General features: G+C 42.3%; 1 protein-coding gene across 2 annotated transcripts in view; it reads left to right on the top strand.

The window, feature by feature from the left end:
• Positions 1-18565, top strand: part of TPMT (thiopurine S-methyltransferase) — a 101952-nt gene that overhangs the window by 9222 nt on the left and 74165 nt on the right. The window contains exon 1 of one of the 2 annotated variants that reach the window (XM_088475842.1): positions 14832-14858. The exons of the other annotated variant lie outside the window; for it this stretch is intronic. The gene's annotated coding sequence lies outside the window, so the exon portion shown is untranslated. Of the gene's footprint in view, positions 1-14831; positions 14859-18565 lie in introns of those variants that run through there. 2 annotated transcript variants of the gene reach the window in all.

The following is an 18565-nucleotide window of genomic DNA, read 5'->3' as shown; positions in this document are numbered from 1 at the left end:
GTAGCATACATAGACCCTGCATATTACTGGGTAATTAGCCATGCGACAGGCAAATAAACGGAAATCCTGACCACCTTAAATCTATTACTGGCGGTAATAGCCGATATATATGTTTAAACGTGTGTCCGTAATTAAAAGATGGGGATACAAACTGTAAGTAGGGGTATCCCGTGCTGCGCAGCCACAGGAACCCTTGCTGTCGAATGCTCGCCGCGCGTTTCGCCGCTGTAGAACGGAGTCGATGACCGGCCTGAATAAAAGGACCCGCCAGCCAATCATCATCTGACTGGGCGTGGGGAAAACTAAATCTACAGCTTAGGGAATTGATCTTTTGCTGAAGGTCAATTAGATATATAGAATTCTCTCAGTACCTAATGTTTAACAGACTACTCAAATAGCCTCATTCAGATTAAGTGAATTGATCACATTTACAACAGTTCCTTACTGAAAATGTTTAATTGTATATAATAAAAGTATATATAATAAGTGTGTATCTTATCAGAACTCGAGTCTTCATTAATAAGAAGGAAGATATTAATTAACACAAATAAAGATAGTTCTTAATTTATTTTCTCAAAGTTTACCAAAATTGCTTGAACATTCTTTGACAGGACAAATTAAATAGTGATGTAATTAAAAATAAATAAAATTGTTAATTAGAAAAATTCTTTAAAAAGTTTTAATATATTTTGACGCTGTGTATATATGTACATACAACTCATGTAGGTGTATTCAAACAATAGTGACAATATGTGATGGAGGTATGAGGTGATAAATGAAGTGAGAATGAAGAATTAAAAATGAAGTAAAAATCTATATATAAATAAAATGTGTAAACTGATAAATGAAGGAAACAATTCTGCAATAGTGAATAAGTTGAAAAAGGTATAATAAAATATAATATAAATATTGTACTGTGTTTAAAGTGTGGTGTGTGTGTACACCCAATGTGTATAAATTATTATAATAACTGTGAATACACTACTATTATCTTTTTATAAGATGATTCTTAATTTAATTGTATCAATAGTTACTAAAATGCCTGGACATTCTTTGATATGACAAATAAAAGGTTATTAAAAATAAAAATAAATTGTTAATTTAAAATAAAATACTATAAAAGGTTTTAATATATTAAATCCCAGTATGTCATATGCACATACAGACTCATGTAGGTGTATTCAGACAATAGTGACAATATGTGATGAAGGTGTGAGGTGATAAATAAAGTAAAAATAATGTATGTAAAAGGGAAGTAAAGAATTGAAAAAAGTGTAGTGAAAATTAAATATAAAATATTTATAAACTGATAAGTGAAGAAAAAGGTTCTACAATAGTGAATAAGTTAAAAGAAAAAAATATATATAAATAATATAATTAAAACAATTATAATAAAATATAATAAATAATATACAGTGTAAAAATTTGGTGTGTACATACATCCAATACATGAAGAAAATTCTTTATAAAAAATATATAATTGCTGTGAAAACACCACTATTATCTTATTAATATTAAATTAATATTCAATATAGCTAGGGCTATATATAATTGACATGAGGGTGACTCAAATTTTGAGACAATAGTGAATATTATAAAATCCAGTGAGTAGGTATATAGTAATCTACTAGTTCATAATATGAATTAAATTTGGTGAATATCCAGATAGGATTAAGCTTATTTCGATTGAACACAAACTTAACTGCCCTGAAATGTTCTTAACTTTACATCTTAATAAAATACATTAGGAAAAAGAAAAACAGGAAAAAGGATTAGAGGAAGGAGCTGTAGCTGTTGAATTCATTCAGTCCTACTGGTGCCAAAGTGCCTAGTCTGAAAATCTACTCAGTTTCTTTACGAAGTAAAATGGTGCTCAGGTCTCCTCCTCTTATACCCATTTTGCTCTCTCTAAACAGAAGGCTTTTAATTGTACTGGATTGCTTTGATGTTTTAGTAAAAAATGTCTCGCTACTGAGGAGATTATTTTCATTTTACTGGTATCTGATCTGGCATTTCTGATGTTACTTGCATGCTCCAGGATCCGAGATTTAAAAGCTTGAGTCGTCATGCCCACATATTTATTGTCACATTGACATATAAGGCAATAAATGACGCCAGTGGTATTACAGTTGAAATAATCTCGTATTATAATATTATTACCGTACTTGTCCTGGACGTTATTTGTCATTTTCACAAAGCTGCAGGCCTTGCATTTTCCACATGGGTATGTTCCCTCTGCTTTTGGTTTCTTCTTAGGTTGGTGTTCATAGTGACTATGCGTAAAATAATCTCCCAGATTCCTGGCTCTCCTCCAACTCATGGAGACCTTGTTCTCAAGATGGATTTTCAGATCAGGGTCCAGTAGGAGGATTGGCCAGTGTTTTTGTAATATATTCTGGAGCTCTTTGCTTTCTCTGCAATAATCCCCTACAAATCTGATAGATGTGTTATTCTCTCTGTTTTTTAGTTTGGGGAAAACAAGTGTACCCCTGTCTATTAGAGATACTCCATATTTTGCCCTCTTAATCATGCGCTTACTATACCCCCTAGACTGTAGTCTAATGGAGAGATCATCACATTGAGACTTAAAATCAGCTTCGGTGGAACAGTTTCGTCGGAGGCGAAGAAATTCACCCTTAGGTAGATTGAAGATGGTGGGTGGAAAATGACAGCTCTTCTCATGCAAGAGGCTATTAGTCGCCGTCGATTTTCTGAATAAATTGGTAGTAATCTCTCCTGTAGCCTCTTTGGAGATTTTCCAAAAATGAGATGCTTTCACTGCTCATGTCCCATGTAAACTTCAGGTTAAGTTGATTGGAATTCAGTATCTGCATGAACTCCAAAAACTCTTTTTCTCCTCCCCCCCAGATGACAAAGACGTCATCAATATACCGTAGCCACTGTATGATGTTTTGTGCATATTTCTCATTGGTCTCAGAGAAGACAAATTCCTGTTCCCACCAACCTAAAAATAAATTAGCATACGTGGGAGCACATGTAGAACCCATTGCTGTCCCCCTTGTTTGCAGGTAGAATCGATCATGGAAAGTGAAATAGTTTTTGTGAAAAATGAAAGACAGAATATCAATTATGAAATCATTGAAGTCACTAGAGCCAGCCATGTCCATAAAATATTTGACTGCTTTCAAACCATCCTGATGTCTAATGGACGTGTAGAGTGATTCTACATCTATAGCGATAAGAAGATGGTGGTGCTCCAATGTTATTCCATGTATTTTCTGTAAGACGTCCCTAGTGTCTTTAAGATAGGATGGGAGAGTTAGCACATGGTCTCTCAGATGTAAGTCCACAAATTTACTCCCCTGCTCTGTGAGGCCTCCTATCCCAGAGACAATGGGTCTACCTGGGGGATTTATTGCATTTTTGTGCACCTTCGGAAGTGCATAAAAAGTTGGTATCTTAGGAGTCAGAACCTGTAGAAATTCGAATTCATTTTTGGTAATTGTAATTGTACCTACATGGTGGGCTTCATTTATCATTCTGTTGTATAGTGTGAGGAACTTCTCCGTAGGATCAAACATTAGTAAGGTATAACAGGAGGTATCTTGTAATTGTCTCAAGACTTCTGTCTCATACATGTCCTTGGGCCATAGGACAATATTACCCCCCTTGTCTGATGGTTTGATTATAATGTTATCCCATCTCTGTATCTGTTTCAAAGCTAATTTTTCTGAAACAGTGATATTTTGACTCATCTGATCATCCCGTGGCCTTTTCTCAAGTAAAATATCCATATCTAGATCCATAAATACCTGTACCGGGGCACAGATGTTTTCTTGAGGAAAAAAAGTTGATTTCCGTTTACAAATTGGTCTTACCCTGGTAGTGATAGGTATAGTTGTTTGCATGGAGAATTCCCCCAGTTCCTCTAACATTTCAAGTGCTTCAATATCTGTATTAGTATTGAGTGTCATCGTTTCTGATTCATCTGATAATATATGTCAGTCTGTGGGAGACTGGTATTATATGCCTTCATTCTCTCCTGAGAAACGTTCAAAGCTAATATTCGGCGAAAAATTTAATCCTTTTTTCAGTAGAGAGATTTGTGCCAAAGAAAGATCTATATCTGACAAATTTATGATCTTGAGTTCATCTTCCAAATTTGGGTTCCTCATCTCCGTCTGTTGATTCTGGCTGATTGTCTCGGAGGTCTCAGTGGGTCCCAATGTTGGGTACCCCTTCCTCTTCTTCCTCCTCCCCCTCCTAGTTGTCCTCCTATATGGTATCTCCCTCTGGAATCCCTCGTATCCTCCAAAAAATAGACCGCAGATGTCGGGGAGATTGTTCTAGGTTCGAGGTGACCCTCTAGGAAATCCTCTGTACCTGAGGATTCTGCCTCAGACGAGGAGTGGTTGTAATAATCCCTTCTTACATTTGGAAGTTTTGCCCGTTGGCCCCATTGAAAGATCTTACCTGATATAAAGTCTCTCTTATCTCTAAGAAATTTGTTCCGTTTGCGTTCTATGATTGTTTTTTCATAGTTTTCCAGATCTTTTTTATTTTTATCGAAGCACTTCTGAAGCATCTGGAAAAACGCCTGTCCAGAGAAGAAAAGGTGAGCGCTACCATCAGTCCTGTGTCATGCCAACAGTAAAGCATCCTGAGACCATTCATGTGTGGGGTTGCTTCTCAGCCAAGGGAGAGGGATCACTCACAATTTTGCCTAAGAACACAGCCATGAATAAAGAATGGTACCAAAACATCCTCCAAGAGCAACTTCTCTCAACCATCCAAGAACAGTTTAGTGACGAACAATGGCCCTCATTCAGAGCCGCACGTTAACAACAGTACGCTCGTTGCGTTCCGATGTTGACTAACCGCGCATGCGTCGGTGTTACACCGCGCATGTGCGTACGGCAGATTGCGAGCTTTTTTTCTCTCGTTCCTAAAATAGCGTACAGGAAGTGACATGTCAAATGTGATTGACAGAACAGGGCGTTTTTGGGTGTTGACGGGGGTGGAGATGACAAAACGCAGGCGTGGCGAAGCGTTTTTGGGGCGTACATACATTAGCAGATGCGAACGTCAAATGTGTTCGGACCGTCTCATACGTCACTGAAACATCCGCTTTCCCTTCAAAATGCTCGCACAGCTTAGGGTCAGGATTACTCGACCACATTGGCGATGGCCTTCTCCTCCGTCCCGGGACTCCACGATGGTGCTGCGATTAATCGTGGCTGGTCAGTAAAGTAATTAGTGTTGGATTGAAATCCGGCTTGGTATGTGTTTGGAAAGCAGTTTATTGGGATAGCACAAAAGCGTACGCAGGTGGAAATCAGAGCTGCTAATGTCATGATTACATAATCAATTAGCGTACATTTTTGGGCTTTTATTTTGGCCACAATTTGGTGGTTATGGCCTATTGTAAAAATAATGTCATCATCTTTTAATTAGCTCCCCTTTTTTTTGGTTTACTGTGGAATTTGCATCGCTCTGTGTTTTTTTAAACGTTCCTTAAAGAGGCCTTTTTTTTAACAAAAGAGGGTCAGTTTTTGCGTTTAAGGCCAGGATTAAATGTAACCCATTTGTACAATAATGTCACAATACAATGTCAGTTTTTTTTAAAAAATTTATTGTTTACACACAAACAAATTGGAATAATATTGTATTGCCTTTTTTTGTGGCCAAGATATTTGATCAAAAAAAAAAAAAAACATAACTACTAACATAATCGTAAATACAAAATTTAAAAACATTTCACAAGAAAGGAGAGGGAAGTTTTGACCAGAAAGGAATATGAGCCAAGCACAGAAGGAAAGTGGGAAAAGTCGCCATTGCTGTCACCGTTTTCTCGCCCGTTTGGCTGGGTGAGGGTGGGCGCCAGACCGGGTCCGGGATGCCATCGGGCTGGCCTGTCCAGAGGCAGATGTTGTGGCCTCTGGACTAGGCACAGGGCTAGGCACATTTGGAGGATTGGCTGATGTTGTGCCAGAGGTAGAGGATCTGGATGTTCCGGCAGGAAGGGAGGTCGGCTCCACCATGTGCTGGCGAACGAGCTGCTCCAGGGCATCGGCGATGCGGATGTTGGCCCTGGTATTTTCCGCCAGGGCCTGAGCAATGGTCACGTTGGCCGCAGCATTTTGCTCCAGGGCCTCAGCCACCCGTATCAGACTGGCGTCCATCCTCTGCAGAATCTCCGTATGGCAATCCGATTTAAAATTGAGTTCTGTGAGGAGGCCCACTGCCTGCGAGGGGGCACGCCCTGGACTGGCTTCTGCAGGGTCCTCAGCCGGATGTACTGGTTCCTCCCCTGCAGAGTCAGCAGAAATTCTGCGGCCAAGGCTCCCCTCTGGAGCAGACTCATCCGCCTCTGTCTCTGTTAGGAAATTGGAGAAAAGACTCACATTAGAATCTACATATTGGCACAATAGCATTTCTGAGATGGTGACATCACAAGACTTACCTTGGCCAACATGAGGAGCCGCAAAGTCTGGCATGTCCGTATCCATGTTGGACACGCCAAACACCTCCACAGCCTGCACACACCCCTGTGCCATCTCTTCTAAGTCTGTCAACTCCAATGACACAGGGGTGGGACCCCCACCTGTCCCCCTTGCATGCCTAGCCCTGTCGGCAAGTTTTTGTTTTAGACGATATTTGAAGTCTGCCCATCTGTGGAATGAATTTGGAACCATTATCCTTTTTTTTACAATGGGGTTTGTTTATAGGATGGGAAAGTGTTTACTTACCGCCGTTTGACATCCCGGGCTAGACGGACATAATCACCCACCCTATTGACAGCAACGGCGACCTCCTCCCACATTCTCCACTTCTGGCTTTGGCTCATATTCCTGGCTGCCTGGGGCAGGATGTCAACGCACTTCTGGATCAAAACCTCCATCTCCTTGCTTGTGAAATGTGGCTGCCTTTTTTTTTTTGCAGCTTTGGCGGGTTGACTGGGGCCAGCAGTCTCTTCCATGTCATCCTCCTCACCTATTTGGGTAAATATGCAGATTTAGACACTTCACAACTTGCACAATATTATGTTTTAAAATACTCATTGACACAAAATGCATGAAGGCCTTACCGCCGCAATTTTGACCATTGTTTCCCTGGTTTGAAGCCATGTCTCTGCTTCCAGCATGAAATCATCCAGAAATTCTATGTGATTTCGTGACGTATTTATACATGCGTCGTTAGTTTGCGGCCGCATCATTGATTGTGCGTCCCTATGATTCATCCTTAATTTGTGCGGGAAAATAAACACTATTTATGGCTTGGTGTGTGTGGATTCGAGGTGGGGTTGTTGGAGTGTTGTTGGTTAAGTGGTTTGGATTTGGTTGGTTGGTTGCGTTTGGAGGATTTTGGAGAGTTGTTTTTTTGTTTGTTTTTGCTACATTTCTTTGGTTTTTCCGTTCGCATTTTTTTCATTTTTTCAACATCCTTTCCTGATTTGGTAAGTTTTGTGCATTCAAATTTGTGGCCAATTGGTGTATTCTTCTGTTTTGTGGTTAGTTAATTTGTTTAACACTCATTTCATCTTTTTTAGTTTTTTTTTGTTTTCGGACCCAAAGAAGTTTTTTGAGGACATCTTATATATTCGAGTTGGGTAAGTCCATTTTTTGTCTTGCATTTGCGAATGAATTACGGCATTTTTGACTGTTGGTGTAGCGCCTTGCATTTGCGAATGAATTACTGCATTTTTGACTGTTGGTGTAGTGACTTGCATTTGCGAATAATTTACCGCATTTTTGACTGTTGGTGTAGTGACTTGTATTTGCGAATAATTTACCGCATTTTTGACTGTTGGTGTAGTGACTTGCATTTGCGAATAATTTACCGCATTTTTGACTGTTGGTGTAGTGACTTGCATTTGCGAATAATTTACCGCATTTTTGACTGTTGGTGTAGTGACTTGCATTTGCGAATAATTTACCGCATTTTTGACTGTTGGTGTAGTGACTTGCATTTGCGAATAATTTACCGCATTTTTGACTGTTGGTGTAGTGACTTGCATTTGCGAATAATTTACCGCATTTTTGTCTGTTGGTGTAGTGACTTGCATTTGCGAATAATTTACCGCATTTTGGACGGCTTATTCATCATATAATCCAGTTTTGCTTTTCCCTTTTCCATTTTTTGGGTCCATTTGAACCCTATTTGACGTACGGTGTGCAATGTAGTTTTCATCGATGGCCAAATGTGTTTTTCCGTTATTTTCTGTGTTGGCTTGCAACAATTTTTAACCAAAAAAAAAACCCTTTAAATTTTTGACGTCTCATTGTTGCCTTTTTTACAGTTTATACGTATCATGACAATACCCCGGCATGTAAGCAGCTATGGATGGTATCAGAAAGCTAAGTTGTTTTTTCTTACTTTTGGGGTGGGTCAAAAGCCTTACATTGTAAACTTTGAATTTCAGGTAGATCTGGGGCGAATTGTTCTGGCCCTGCTCCCGGAAGACGACCAACCTCAAACTCGTCCCAGGCGTAGGCATCGTAGGCATGCAAGGCCCCAGATATTTCGAACACGTGTCACCCTTTTTGGAATGCCCGATGATGAGGTTTTAAGACGCTACCGTCTACCTCCCAAAATCATCATAGACACTCTCTCATTAATAGAAAGTGATCTTGAGCGGCAAATTGACAGTCCAACAGCAATACCACCACTGACGCAATTTATGGCGGTGTTACATTTCTGTGCCTCAGGATCGTTTCAAACAACGGTCGGAATAGTGGCGGGCATCTCCCAATCCTCCTTTTCCCGGATCCTGAGGGCAGTGATGGAGGCACTTTTCAAGCACCTCCATCATTTTATTAAAATGCCTTTGGATATGGGTGCCCTTAGTGTGGCCAAGGCCAATTTTTACCAAATAGCTGGCTTCCCACACATCATAGGGGTTGTGGATGGTACTCACATACCACTTCAGCCTCCAGCACGGCTGGAGGCCATATTTAGAAACAGGAAACACTATCACTCCCTGAATGTAATGGTGGTATGTGATGCCTCCCTCCAGATCCTGTCCCTGAATGCTAAATTACCCGGAAGTGCTCATGACTCCTTCGTCATCCGGCAATCAGGGATATGGCAGAAATTAACCAACCTACAAGCTGGTGATGCGTGGCTTCTGGGTAAGTGGAGACCTTTAGTACATAACAATGTTAAGCTTGATACACAGTGTTCCTGATGTGGTCTATTTTTGTTCACAGGAGACAGTGGATACCCTTGCATGTCCTGGCTGCTCACTCCTTATTTGGCTCCCACACCAGGGCCACAAAGTGCGTATAATTCCGCACTTACAGCCACCAGGCAAGTGGTGGAGCGCTGTATCGGCCTTTTAAAAGGCCGATTCAGATGCCTCCACCGCTCTGGTGGCGAGCTCATGTATGTGCCGGATATGGTGTCTAAAATTGTGGTCCTGTGTGGGATATTTCACAACATTGCCATAAGGAGTGGTGTCCCAATGCAGCCAGAGGATGTCTTACCTGAGGATGGCCCCCCCGAGGTTGGTCGAAGGTCAGTATGTGGGGGGGCCATACGCGATGATGTGGTGGCCAGATTTTTTAGGTAAGTTTGTTCAAAACTCCAGTGTTTATACCTAATGTGTTTGTTTTTTTTGGCAAACATCTAATTTATTTTAAATTTTCTCACCATCTTCTGTTTGTTCACATAATCTTTGGCACTCCAACGCTCACTACTTCCTGCTACCCTTACCAAACCTGGATCTGGTCCTTTTGGGCATATATTCTGGAACCCATATCGCAACGCCATGTTTGTGGAATCATGTTGGCATGGTCCTTCGTCAACCAGTTCTTGATTTTGTGTTTTTATTTATTTTTTTCTTGGTATGTGTTGTATTTGAATTTATCACTGTGTATTTTTTTGGGGAGTGACCACTTTGTTTTCTCTGTTATGTGGTGAATAAATGTTTGAAGAGTGAAATGGTCTTCCTTTTTTGGGACGTTAACAGCAAGTGTAACCAGGTTAACACAAGTTACATTTGACTAAGGGGTAAACCAGTACTGACGCCAGATGAGCAAAACTGAAATATGTTTTCAGCTTTCCAATCCACACCAAAAGGAAGCCTGGCCCAACCTTGGGATTTGTAAGATTGGCCTAAGCAGCTTGCGCACCAAGTAGGAACCTGGAAAATGTAGAAATCTGAAATTGACACTACACCCAAAAAGGGAAATTACATTGTTACTGTTATGTGTTTCTGGTGTCTGTTTGACATACAAAGACAAAACACAATCTAACTTTTAAAAAAGGGAAATCCTTGCAGGAACTTATGTCAGGCTAAACTATCTTGGTTTTGGTTTTTAAAAATGAGCCACAACGTATATTTGTCTTTAAAATTTTATTGGGAAAATACAACAAAAAAAAAAAAACTAATGCTGAAGGAGGCCAGACAGCCGGTCGAGGGCCACCAGAAGGCCGATTACATGGTGGCGCATCTGCCCCACAACATCCGCCACCTCTTGCCGACGCCTCTGTTCCTCTGTGGGTGAGAAAAGTGTGTGGGTTAATACAACAATAGGGACTCCACAGAAAAACATTAATTAAAAAACTAATCACTCCTAAACCCAAAAACATAAATAAAAAGGGTGGGCTGGCAAAAATACAAGGCCTAGGTACAAATTCCCACAGGTATGATATGTGTATGCTTAAATCACCAGGAAGAGGTAAAGGCAAACCTTCACAATCAACAAAAGTCAAGCCACAAAAACACGAAGAAAGGCACGACACATGATTACATACAAACAGTTTGTGCTTTAAAAAAAAATAATAAAAAACATACCGGGAAACAAATCGGGAGCTCCGGCAAAACCTCCATGATCCTCCTCGGAGGATCCGTCATTCCCCAAAGAATGGGGCGGAGTTATGCAGGACTCCGGGGAGGGGGTAATTGGAAGAGGGGTGGGTGGAGGAGAGGGGGAAGTGGGACGGAGGGGAAGGAGTCCCGAAATTTCCGGGAGAGGGTCTGGGAAGGATGGGGAGGAGTGGGGAATAGGCGAAAGATTTGGGGTGGAGTGTTGGCTGGGGGTTGGGGAGAGTGGGCGGGAACGCCGACGTTGACGGCGGAGTCTTGGCTGTCCCCCTAAAATATGTCAAATAAATTGCGTTTAGTTTATGGACAAATCCGGCCAAACAAACAAAAAAAAAAAAAAAAAAAAACAAACAAAAAAAAATAGCAGTAGAATTAAAAAATCATAAAAAGAGGGAAAACATGCAGACGCAGATATGAGTACAAATAATAAATAGAACAGACAGGAAAACATGCACACGCAGATATGAGTACAAATAATAAATAGAACAGACAGGAAAACATGCAGACGCAGATATGAGTACAAATAATAAATAGAACAGACATGAAAACATGCACACGCAGATATGAGTACAAATAATAAATAGAACAGACATGAAAACATGCAGACGCAGATATGAGTACAAATAATAAATAGAACAGACATGAAAACATGCAGACGCAGATATGAGTACAGATAATAAATAGAACAGACATGAAAACATGCAGACGCAGATATGAGTACAAATAATAAATAGAACAGACAGGAAAACATGCACACGCAGATATGAGTACAAATAATAAATAGAACAGACAGGAAAACATGCACACGCAGTTTGCCCCACAAACACAAACATTAAAACCACAATACATAACACTTACTTGCCAGGATCTGCATGCGAAAGCATGCCAGCAAGCGGGGCGTTCGCCGTTGCAGGTCGGACCACCTGCGCTCCAGCTGCCCGATGTTGCGGCGTGATCCAAAGGACCGCAGGCGGGACCGTACCTCCGCATACGCGGAGCGCTTCTGCCGGTTGGTCATGGGTTCTGGCTGGCTGGTGATCCGGCGATCCATGACCTCCGTAAGCACCAGCAGCTCACGCCTGGTGAATGCGGAGGCTCTCATGATGGCAATGGTGTTTTTCTTAAAAATCATTTTTGATAAAGTGTGTAAAAATTTTCTGATTGGCTAATGTATTTTGGAAATTAACAGGAGCAATTTTATTGGTTAGTGTATGAGTCATGTGTTCGACAGGGCCAGAAATCTATGGAGAGTTAGGATAGGCTTGATGCAGTGACATGCGTAAGCAAATTTAAATAAAGAAATGAACCCAGGGAAATATGCGGGGATCCACAGCAATAGTACAATTGTTTAATTGTGGTTCACATGTTTTTGGAACAATAAAAGCGAATGTTTCATCCGTACGTATTCTGCGGGTAAACACAAACACAGACAAGAGTAAAGTTTCTTGCATTGTGTTGAAAAAAAAAAAACAATTAAGCTAATTGATACATTGATTGGCATGATACGATTGATGGAGGTAGGCAGAATAAAGGAGCAGGTAATCGACATCTGACAAGGCCACTTCCTGTTTATACTTGTGCGTGCGTTCCTTTCAAGCCATTTCGGGGATGTACGCTCGCTATTTCGTACGCTCGTTAGTTAGAGGAGGGGTCGTCAGAGTTTAGGGAGGAATTTTAGATGCGAACGAAAATACGAGCGAGCCATTGAATTTAAATATTTTTGTACGTACGCCTAACGTACGTGCGCCCGCTTGCGTGCGGCTCTGAATGAGGGCCAATGCCTTTTCCTGCATGATGGAGCACCTTGTCAGAAGGTAAAAGTGATAACTAAGTGGCTCGGGGAACAAAATCGAAATTTTGGGTCCATGGCCAGGAAACTCCCCAGACCTTAATCCATTGAGGACTTGTGGACAAGCCTCAAGAGCCGGGGGGACAAACAAAAACCCACAAATTCTGACAAACTCCAAGCATTGATTAAGCAAGAATGGGCGGGCATCAGTCAGTATGTGGCCCAGCAATTGATTGACAGCATGACAGGGCGAATTGCAGAAGTCTTGAAAAAGAAGGGTCAACATCGCAAATTTTGACTCTTCGCATAAACTTAATGTAATTGTCAATAAAAGCCTTCGACTCTTATGAAATGCTTGTAATTTTACTTCAGTATACCATAGTAACATCTGACAAAAAGGTCTAAAAACACTAAAGCAGCAAACTTCGTGAAAATCAATAATTGTGTCATTCTCAAAACTTTTGGCCATGGTGGAATAAACTATATTATACACAGATAAAGTTTAAACACTATGGGGTAAATTTACTAAAACAAGAGGTTTTAGATGTTATCCATAGCAACCAATCAGAATCTAGCTATTATCTTCTAGAAGATGCTAGTTTAATGTTAAGTAGAATCTGATTGGTTGCTATGGGCAACACCTCCACTTCTAAAAACTCTCACTTTAGTAAATATACTCCTCTGGGCCTGATTCAGAGTTGTATGCTATAAGCTGTGCAATATGCTAATGCAGCAGGAGGTGTGTGAAGAAAGAAGACACTTCCTGCTGGTATCGTAGCTCCGAGTGCTGCACCAGAAGATGCAGCATCGGAACACCATCACTAGAACTGCTCAGCCGGGGCAAGGAAATCTTCGTAGAAAGACACAGATCTTGTACTAACATCCTGAATAAAGAAGTCTCTTGCAGAAAGTTAACTATTGGTGCAGATCGCAGTCCCCAGTATTATTAATTTTATGATTCCTCTCTGCAGCCTCCAACCAGCTCCAAAAGCTGACACTGGGCCTGATTCAGAGCCGGACGCTCTGACAGAGCGCTCGCTCTGAATCAGGGCCGTCCCTCTGTTTTTTTAGAGCGGCCTCTTGGCCGCTCGCATAGCTGTGGGTGACCACCCACAGCTATAGCGAGCGGCCATGATGATGGTCGCGATGGTCAAGACGAGACCCTTATGGTAGGGTCTCGTTGCCACAAGCCCTGGAGTGCTTTTGGCTCAAACAGAGCTGAAAGCACTCAGTGGGGCCGGCCCCAGATGGTAGGCGTTCCCATGGGAACACCTCCGTCTGGGCAGGCACGCCCACCAAAGGGGGCGTGCTGTCACTCAACATCGACAGCACGCCCCCTTTCGTACGACACCCAGAGTGACGGTTTGCCCGTCGCTATCCGGGTCTTGCGCACAGTGTCAGATTCCCCAGAGGAGTCTTTCACAAATATATACTGTGGATGTAACTTCAATATGCAGAGGATGTAACTCCTAGAGACAGTGGTTATCGCTCCCGCTGTCCTTGTAAGTTAACTTTAGTACATAGCGGGGATAAAATATCCCTCACAATACGAACTCTTAATAAGTGCCTAGATTATTAGTACATCCCAGAATTAAGTGATTAGTGATTTTAAAAACAAATGAGGATTTTGGTATACAAGTATGCAACATCAAAAAGTACATAAAATAAACAAGGCCAAGACAAGTTATGTCCTTCCTTTAACAACTTGTTGCAGCCACCAGCAGGTGTTCCGTTGGTGCTTGTCTCAATCTTGGAAAGTTTCGGACCTGTCTGGAAAAGAGATGGGTATTTAACACCTACATTTAAATGTGTCCATTAATTAGATCCTCCCCCCTGAATCTGCAACTGACAGTCAACATAAAGGGGGGAATTCAATTAGGTGGGATCCAAGCAGCAAGGGGGGTGAGTTCTGATGCCATTGCTTGTGTTTACATGCCGTCGCAACTCGCGAGCACGTGCAAAATAATCGCACTTAATTGAATTTGGGTATGTGTTCTAGAATACATGTACGAGTTGCCCCTCAATATCTCTCACTGCCCTTTCATATGTCTGTCACTGCTATTATCTATTTTCCTGCCCTCTCCATAGTTGTCTCATTGCCCTCTAAGGAAGCCTCCTATCACTTCAGAGGCCAGCGTTCCTAGTGATGACGTGCGTGGGTAAGATCATCACGTCACCCGCGGTGTGAGGGGCCTGCTCGGCCGCGCCTCCTGGATCAAGTTAGATCCAGTCAGCGTGGCAGCGCGAGCGAAAGCCCGGACGACGCCCACGTGGATTCAAGTAAGTACTGGGGAGGGTCACAACTCCAGGGGTACTACTTTAAGGGGCACAACTATATGGGGCCCTGCATATGGGCACAGCTACAGGGGACACTGCATATGGGCTCAACTACAGGGAGCACTGCATATGGGCTCAACTACAGGGAGCACTACATATAGGCTCAACTACAGGGAGTACTGCATATGGGCTCAACTACAGGGAGCACTGCATATGGGCTCAACTACAGGGAGCACTGAATATGGGCACAGCTGCAGGGGGCACTGCATATGGGCTCAACTACAGGGGTCACTGCATATGGGCACACCTACAGGGGAACTGCATATGGGCACAGCTACAGGGGGCATTGCATATGGGCTCAACTACAGGGAGTACTGCATATGGGCTCAACTACAGGGAGCACTGCATATTGGCTCTAAGGGGGCACTGCATATGGGCTCTACTACAGGGGGCACTGCATATGGGCACAACTACAGGGGCACTGCATTTGGGCACAGCTACAGGGGCGCTGCATATGGGCACATCTACAGAGGGCCCTGCATAAGGGGCACTACTACAGGGACATTGCATAAGGGGGCATTGCATAAGGGGAACTTCTACAGAAGGCATTACTGTGTGGCATTATGGGTTTTAAGGGGTACAATGTATAAGGGGTATTACTGTGTGGAATAATGTGTTGTAAGGGGCATTACGGTGTGGCATAATGTGTAAGGGGTACTACTGTGTGGCATAATGTATTGTAAGGGGCATTAGGTGTGGCATAATGTGTTATAGGGGCATTAAGGTGTTGCATAATTTGCTATAAGGGTATTATGGTGTGGCATAATGTGTTATAAGGGGCATTAATTTGTTTATCCTAATGTATAACAGACATTACTGTATCATGAAACCACACATCTTAAACGTCGTCTTTGGGTGTGTTTGTTTTTTTGGGGGGGGCATCTGAAACTTTTTTGGTAGAGGGGAGCAAAATTTATATTTATGCCACTGGCCATACCTGATGGGAAGAGGCTGATCGCTACCCTGCACTTCCTGGCGAATGGCAAGTCCCTGGTAGACTTTAAGTATGGCTCCCTTATATACTCTCAAACTTTGGGCCTCATCATCCCAGAGACCTGCAAAGCTATCTTTACTGTCCTCAAGCAGCAGCACTTATATATATTTGATGCCCACCAATGTTATATGCTGCTGCCCACCAATGTGTGCCATCATGTTAATGCTGCCCACCAATGTTATATGCGGCTGCTCACCAATGTGTGCCCCCTAAATGATAATGCTGCACACCAATGTTATATGCTGCTGCCGACCTATGTGTGCCCCCTAAATTTTACTGTTGCTATCAATGTGTGTATGCTGCTGCCCACCAATGTATGCCCTCTAAATTATAAATGATAAAAACTTGTTTTCATCAAAAGATGACTGAGCATTCAGCATTGCTGAGAAAATTCCACTTGAAGTGCGGATGGAATATAGGGGCGGGTGCTGTTGGGTTGGTGGTGTAATGCTGATGCTGTAATGCGGCCTGTGCCCCCGGGTTGACACAAGTGGCGCACGCTGGACTGCGTACTCTCGACTCAGAGTACTGTCCGTGCTGCCTGGATGACACAGACGGCAGAGGACAGGTATGCGAACCGTGCTGCCTGGATGACACAAACGGCAGAATAACACAATACAATAGAAAGGAGAACTGGAGCTCGACTGGGTAACAGGAGACAAAGCCAGAACCGGAAACACGAATACTCTATCACCGGCATGGAATGAAGGGCTGGCTGCAATATAACATACAGGATCCAATCAAAGCAAGCCCTGCAAGTCTCCCTAACGACAGACTAGTGTACACCTGGCCTGTGCACACAGAGAAGATAATTAACTAGTGTGCAGCTGCTAGTACACAGACATACAGTTAGTGGACACATGATATCAGCACACAGACAGACAGGAATGATAGACTATTGGTGCATACCCACGGTCAGATTTTTCTTCAGATCTGAACGATAACGAAATCGTTCATATCTGAAAGAAAAATCTGACATGCGTGCAATGATGAACGATGCGCATTCCCGATTGTCAGATAACGATATCTGACATCTGATGTGTTTTCAGTCAGTTTTGGATGATTTCCATTCATTTTAATACAGTAAAAAATCATTCACTCGTTTGCAAATCATTCATCTGACATATCTGACCGTGTGTATGCACCATAAGAACTAAACACAGACAAGACAGAATAAAATGCAGTGTATCAGTAAACAAGTAAGACAGGGAACTGCAACCAAGATGATCTGCTAACCGCAGATCCTAACAGGAGTCTTCAGCATTGTCATCATGGCCATCATCAATGCAAACTACGAATTCATATTTGTGGACTTTGGCAAGAATGGCCGTGCCTCAATGGGGGGTTCTTCAGGGAGACAGTTTTTTACGAAAGACTCATCTCAAAAACCCTAAAGCTACCAACTGCTGAAGAAAACAAGTAAGGGCTAAATTTGTATTCGTTGCAGATGAGGCCTTCGCTTTGCATGTGTCACGATTCATGGTCTGAAGTAAGACCTGGACCTTAAATAGGGGAACTTAGGATACAGAGACACTTCAGGTACACACAGTACTGAACACCTTGATGCTAAAAGACTGTGACCAGATCATGCCCTCCAGACCGGAACCCAAATGCTAACTGGCAGTTACAAGCTGCTAACTTTCCTATTGAAAGAACCATGAATGCCTACGTTATTTCTTTACTAACTAGACAAGCACTGTCCTGGGCTTCACCTTTTGTGGGAGAAATCCAATCCCACTCTTTCAGATATCAAAATGTTTCTCTCTCTCTTCCGCAGAATCTTCGACAAACCAGGTAGATCCTCTTCAGCCACAGCTGACATTTTACGGCTGAGACAGAGACATCTTACAGTGGGTCAGTATGTTAATCCATTTTAGAACACTTGCCTCTGAACTCTCTTGGAACAGTGAGACTTTGGTGGCAGTTTTTGGCAAGGACTATCTGATCGTATTAAGGATTAGCTTCCACTGACTTGCCACCTAACCTGGATGAGTTAATTACCATGTGTAACCGAGTGGATATTCACCAGAGAAAGACCGTTGGAAAATAATAAGTTGGCGCAACCCAAATTCCAGTCAGTTCCTTGGGAGAGCTCACCATCATCTTCCCCTGTCGAACCTATCCAACTTGGTAAAGCCCATCTTTCACCCAGAGAACGTGAACGATGTTTAAAAGCAATATTATTTATCTATTGTGCCAATCCTAGTAATTTTTTACAAGATTGTCCTCATAAGTCAGAAAACGCTCCCTCCTAGCTGTTGACGGGGAGGTCTGTCTAAGAGTGTCTCTTTGTGCTCCCCAAAATAAAGACTGTGCTATATCTGTACAAATCAAGCATCCACTAGGTTCTCGTTTCTTTTTAGCCTAGTGGATTCAGGAAATTTTATTTCTGCCAAACTTGTTCTGGAACTTTCTATACCTCTGCAGAATTTATCAGTTCCCATTACTTTGACTGCTGGGGATGGTAGCCATATTCCTGGATGCCGTAATACATTCCAAACCATACCTGTGACCTTGGGTGTGGGAGTATTGTACTCTGAACTAATTTCCTTCCTAGTGATTCCAGAGTCTACGAGTCAAATTGTTTTTGGATATCCGTGGTTACAATACCACAACCCACACATTGACTGGTCTTCACTTCATATTCTTGCTTCTT

This window comes from Taudactylus pleione, unplaced genomic scaffold, assembly GCF_031769625.1.
Source record: "Taudactylus pleione unplaced genomic scaffold, aTauple2 ptg000179l, whole genome shotgun sequence".
Classification (NCBI taxonomy): Eukaryota; Metazoa; Chordata; class Amphibia; order Anura; family Myobatrachidae; genus Taudactylus; species Taudactylus pleione.
This window is presented reverse-complemented; position numbering and strand designations above follow the sequence as displayed.